This window comes from Haliaeetus leucocephalus, unplaced genomic scaffold, assembly GCF_000737465.1.
Source record: "Haliaeetus leucocephalus isolate CR32 unplaced genomic scaffold, Haliaeetus_leucocephalus-4.0 Scaffold199, whole genome shotgun sequence".
Classification (NCBI taxonomy): Eukaryota; Metazoa; Chordata; class Aves; order Accipitriformes; family Accipitridae; genus Haliaeetus; species Haliaeetus leucocephalus.
In genome coordinates, this window is record NW_010972635.1 from 285587 (window position 1) to 291586 (window position 6000).

Here is a 6000-nt window from a genome sequence, read left to right on the forward strand (position 1 = left end):
TAGGATTAAGGGACTTGTCCAGCCTCCTTTTCCATTGTTTTACCTACTAAATATCTCTGCTTCCATAGAGAAAGTTGAGCTTTTACAGAAAGTGGCTTTTTTTCCTTCAGAGGTGTTTGAGGCTAGGAGTATTCATAGCCCTGTGTTATCATGTGTCGGCAGAGGGATGGGAACATCTTGGACTGAGCTAATTCAGTTGATTTATTGTTCCTGATTCTTAGAGCAGTTCAGTATGATGGGATGTGCTCTCCTCATCTGCCTTCATGTTTAGTGGGATTGGGGTGAAAAGGGTCACAAGAACTCAGGGCAGCTGGAGAAGACTATTGCCTCCTCTCAGGTAGAAAGGATAGCAAGAACAGCAGCAATAGTGGGAGATTTATCCTTGAGAAGGGAAGGACTCAGGGGGACTTAATAGCAGCCTTCCAGTACCTATGAGGAGGTTTTCAAGCAGACAGAGCCAGACTCTTCAGAGCAGTGTATGGTGAGAGGAAGAGAGACAGTGGGTATAAGCTGAATTAAGAGAAGTTCAGACTGGTGATAAAGACACACTTTTTTCTCCATGAAGGCAGTCAAGCATCAGCAGGTTGCCCAGAGAAGCTGTACAATCTCCATCCTCTGAGGTTTTCAAGCCCCCACTGGACAATGTGATCTTACAGCTGACCTTGCTTTGAGCAGAAGGTTGGACTAGAGACCTCCTGAGGTCCCCTCCAACCTGAAGTAGTCCGCGACACTATGATGAGGTCAACACGGATGAGCTCATAGGAAGGGCAAAGCTCCAGGACTGCTCCACCTCCTCACATGATTAACTCCAACAAGCAGCTATTTGAGTTCCTGAAGGCTGGAATTAGGTGGCTGTGCCATGTCTAAGGCCGTGGATCACCACGCACTGGCTTCTTCTGTATTTGTGCTTTTTGGAGTTGCTTTTTAGTCTATATGATTTTACCGAGCTGTTCACAGCATGGCTGTAGGAAGCAGTTGGTGCAATCATGGGCACAGTAAACACAGCAGTGTGAAGAAGAGGTCAGGTAGAGGGTAGACTCAACCAATGGCTTCTGCAGAAGCTGGTACACCAGGACACTATGGCCTGAAGAGCAATGGGCCATATGATTGTGTGTTGCTTTGGGATTCCTTGTGGCGCTGGGTCACCTAAGTCTGGTCTAGGGTAGCAAGGGTTAAACTAAGTGCTTACAGATAAAGCAGTGCCTGGAGAGAAAGTGCTCATAACTCCTCTGGGAAAAAGGAGATTCATAGGATCTCTTCTACCTTCCCACAAATGTCTGAGAGTAGCCCTCTTCTGAGCTAGTACATTGGATAGAGCCTATACACCCCATCCATGGCATCTCCTGGGCATGTGTCCCATCCCAGGATCTTCCCAGGTGTCAGAGTGAAGCAGAAGGAGACTCACAAGGTCTGGCAGCCGACCGGCTGTGCCTGAGCCAAACGGACCCAGTGGGATGCAGAGAGATGCAATCATGCCATCCCCTGCTGTGCTGCAGGCCAGTCTGGAGCATTCAGGGCCTCCAGGGGAAGAGAGGGAGGTTGCAGTGGTTGAGTCAGTGCCTCTGAGCTCAGACTCATAAAAAACCTGCAGACCACAGTGGCTGGAAAGGCCGGGGATGTGATGCGCAATACAGCAGCGGTTTCTCCCTCTCTGTTTTGTGACCTCTTTGCGAGGCAGCTTTTGGCACTGAGGTTCACATCCTCTCCAGATCTGCAGGCTACATCAAAACAAAATTGGCTCTACAAAAACTCCCCAGCTCCACATGCACTTCACCACTGAGGAGACAGAGAGGTTGAAAATCCCAGTGTGCTGGTCTTTTACAGGGCAGATACCTGTCAGTGAGGCAAACCTCACCTTGGGGATGCTCAGGGTTCCTCCAGCTCCCCCACCTCCCCCATTCCAGCTCAGCTCCCCTTTGGGATGTGTGCTGCTTTGGCTGGGGAATGCTAGTTCTTTAGCAACTCGATGTCCAGAAAAACCTGCAGTCACACAACTATATATAGCCCAAAAGAAGCCGTGAATATGGTGACGCAGTCTGGAAGTGGTTCCTGGCTGTTCTCCAGCAGCTGGGAGCAAGGCACGTGGCTCTTGCTTTTTAGGGGCAGTGGTGTGCAGGGGAGGTGGGGACCGGGGGGTTGGCAGTATGATGGGCTCAAGAGGGGACTTCATCCCCACGTGTCTCCGAGTGCAGGCTGGTGGGGTGACCCAGCAGATGTGATGCTACTCATGGTGTTTGGGGCTTGGAAGGGGTTTCAGAGGTATAGCAACCTGGTGCAGGACTTCGATCAGCTGAAGCTTCCTCGTAGGTGGGACTTGGAGAAGTCCTGACATGGAGACTTGTGACATTTCATGCTGTGTGGTTGGGGACCCCCTTTAGCCCCTAAACAGGGGTGAAGGCTCTCAGTGCTGGGAGACCTGGGAGGGTCACAGAAATGGCTCTGATCCACCCACTGGTTTCCTCTGGCCTGAGGACTGCTGGGTCTCCTGGGCTGTGAGACCTCATCAGAAGGGATGCACAAGCCATCACCAACAATCATGGCTCCAGCAAGGCCAAACCAGGGGGACCAGAGCACAGCAGTGAGCCAGCTAGCCCCAGCCCCTCCTGTCCCCCCATCCTACACGTTAGCTGAGGGCAGCTAACAAAGAGGTGGAGACCTCCGGCTGGACACCACGCTCAGTGGGTGTCTCCCTCCTGCACAGGGAGACAAAGCTGGCTGTGACCGGGTGGTGGGATGGAGTCAGTGGGACTGACACCTCGCTTGTGCTGAAATGCAGGGGTGTTCAGGCTCGGTCACCTCTGCCTCGCTGCAGAGCTGGCAGCTGCTGGGAGCATCCCCAGGCAGGAGCCATGGCACTGTACGTCCTTCCTCTTACCCCTGCAGCAATAAGAGCTCTCCGAAGAGGAGATGGGCACAGAAAGGGACATCTTCAGTCTGGCCCCCAAACTGACCCTCGCCACCTCCCTGCTCCAGGAATGGCACCCCATGCTGGAGAGGATGTCTGTGCCAGCAGCTCCAGCATCCCTGCCTTCCTCGCTCAGCAACCTGCCGCTGCCACGAGTCCTCCGCTGCCCCCAGAGCAGGGAGCCCCCAGGACTGGGCATGGCATACAGGTCGGACGGGGTGGTCTGCTGGCTGGTGAGAGCTGCAGGGCTTCAGCCAGGACACGCTTTGGCCCTGCTCACGACCCAGAACCATGCTCGGTTCCTGGCTGCCGAGTGGGAACATCTGGGGCCCTTTCCAGGCCAAATCGTAGGTTGGCTTGATGGTATTTGGCCTGCCAAATCTCTGTCTGCTACTTAAAGTCTTTTGGGATGCGTCTGGGGGTGTTCATCCCCTGTGTCAGCCCAGGTGGCTCACCCTGGTCAGGCCCTCAGTGTGCACCCCAAAGGGGGAAATCTGGCCTTGTCCCCTGCTGCAACCCATCAGCATGGAGGGGCTCCTGCAGAGAGCCAGCTCGTCAGCCTGCCTGCGCTGAGGGAAAGGCAGGAGATTGCCAGAGCAGCACCCTGCCTCGGGGGTGTGCTGGGAGCTGCAGTCAGCACGCCTCCACTGCTGGATGTGCAGACCTTGTCCGCAGGTTGCTTTTCCTGGGACAGATCCCCTTTGCCACGGTAACAACTTGATTGTTAACACTGGAACCTACTGATGGGAATCAGAATCAACTTCTGGTCTGTTCCACTATTGCTGTGAACGATTCTTGTGCCCACAGATCCTGAACAAGGCTGGGGAGGGCAGCAGTAAACCTGACACACTGTCCTGGGCAGTTCCTCATGTGGACAGTTCTGGTAGGTACAGAATGCCTTGGAAAGCAAGGCACGGGGCTGGGTTTAATGCACCTCATAGTGCTTGCCACATCCCATTTGCTGACTGCAGGTGCTCCTTAGTGATGTTTGGATGTGTATGGTCAATGTTATGGGAAAAAGCATGGGAGAGGTGGGTGACTAGCACCCGGCTAGAGCAACGGGACTATGCACCCCCTCCTGCACTCTGCCCCCACGTGTCCTCCCCTCTCTGCTCCAGCAGTGGTAACTCTGGATTCAGGCTTACCTCTTCCCTGCCCATACGGAGATGCAGAGCAGTCTCCTGTACATCGAAATATTAATCCGTAGGCTTTATAGTGCAGAAGGAGCAGAGAGTGCCACAGCGTGAGTGCTCGGAAGCAGACGGCGCTGCTGCACGGAAATCTATGCCCAAATGCTCCATATCATATCGTACAGCATATGCCTAGAGACAGGCCAACAAATTTAGACCTGAAAATGTGTATAATTGCCAGGCAGGACTTTGAGGCTGGAAGAGCTTCAAAGCAAACAGAACTCATATGCCTTGACAGCAGTGTGGTGGTACTTGGTGCATTAAGTTTAGTGGGACAAACCCTACCTTTGCGTGTTACTTAGTCCTAGCAGTGCCTGAAGGTCAAATCTGGCTCACTCAAGAGCCTGCTTCAGCTGAGAAACTTGCACCACTTAAGTATTTGTTGGTATGGCTCAAAAATAGAGCTTGCTGGGTTTAGCACGATGCACAACATTCCCATATAGCTCTTTTTCTCTCTTCCTACTATCTCTGCAGCTCACTTTTTTCAGTGCATCGCCTAGAAACTGCCCCGCAAAAGTGGAAGACACTGTCACTGGCAGAGGATCTTGCTTTGGTCAATGACATGCAGCTGGGAGCAGCATGCAGGACTGATTGTGGAGACAGGTTCCCCTGGAGAGCCAGCCACTCTGCCTCCTCTGGTCCCCAGCACGGGTCCTCAAGCAGCAATGCCACCATCCTCTGCTTCAACACACCCTTGTCCCCACAGTGTCAACCACCCTGAGGGCAACCAAGCTAGCAGGAGTGGCAGGGCACCTGCAGGCAGGGCCCCAGCAGTGCTGCCCCGATGGGGCAAATAGCTTGGGGAGGGGGGTGTTAAGTGGCCTTGAATGGCTTGCGGTGGCTGCAGGGTGGCCTCAGAAGAGACCTGAATTGTGGTGTGACGTACCCCAGGGGGTATCTGGCTTTGTGCAGTCCCTCCAGGTAACGGGTGCTGTCAGAGGGCTCCTGCCAGCTCCTGGGGTTGCAGAGCGATGCCTGGGCATGCCGCAGGTCTGGGAGCCATGTGAGTCTGCGGGAAGATTGGTCTTGTCAGCCCTCGCAGTGGGAGGGGGGAACCTCATCCCAGCTCCCCTGCGCATCTCCCGTCACCTTTGCTGTGCAGGATCTCCTCCCACGTCCTCTGCACACCCTAAGCCCTCCCTGGCCGTATCACCAGCCACATCCCTGAAGCCCCCTCCCTGCAGCATCACCTCCCCGGTCTCCTGGCCCTCACTGCCAGCACAGTGGTCAGCGTTTGGGTTCTCCCTAGCCCTTGTTTTCTTTCAGAAGCCAGGTAAAACCCAGTAGTTTTTAGGATCTGTGTTGGCAGAGAAGAGTGAGCAGATGGTGCCCTAAAATCCCTGCGCCCCGAAGAGTGAGCTAGTGATCATTTTTTAAGCTCTCGAGATTTTTTTTTTTTCCAGATCCTGCTGAGTCTGGCGAGGACTATAATTGCAGCTTGGACTGGCTGGAGAGGGCAATACCCGGATGGGCTCCCTGCCTTTCAGGCTGTAATTGGGCCCTGGCGATACAAAGCACAAAGCTCTTTCCTTCCTGTTTGCTGTGCTCCCTCTGTGAAACCTTCCCCTGCCTGTGCTGTGCATGCTGGAAAATATGTAAATACCAGGGCACAGGAGAATTACTCCCTCATGCCTGCGCCACGTCTGAAATACCCATTAAAAATATATGTTCCAAAAAGAGCACCTCTGCACTGAAGCACAAACTCTCCTGGCAATGGGGGGCTGTTTGAAGGGAGCGAGAGGGAGCGGATCAAAGGGTTTCGCTGCACACTTCGTCAAGAGAAGGGACGACGCGGCCATCCCAGCTAAATTAGCAGCAGGAACGGGGGTTTTGGAGGCTACACAAAATCAATAGGACTATCTGGAAACGCCTGCCACTCATGCAGGAGATTGTAATTCAGCAGCA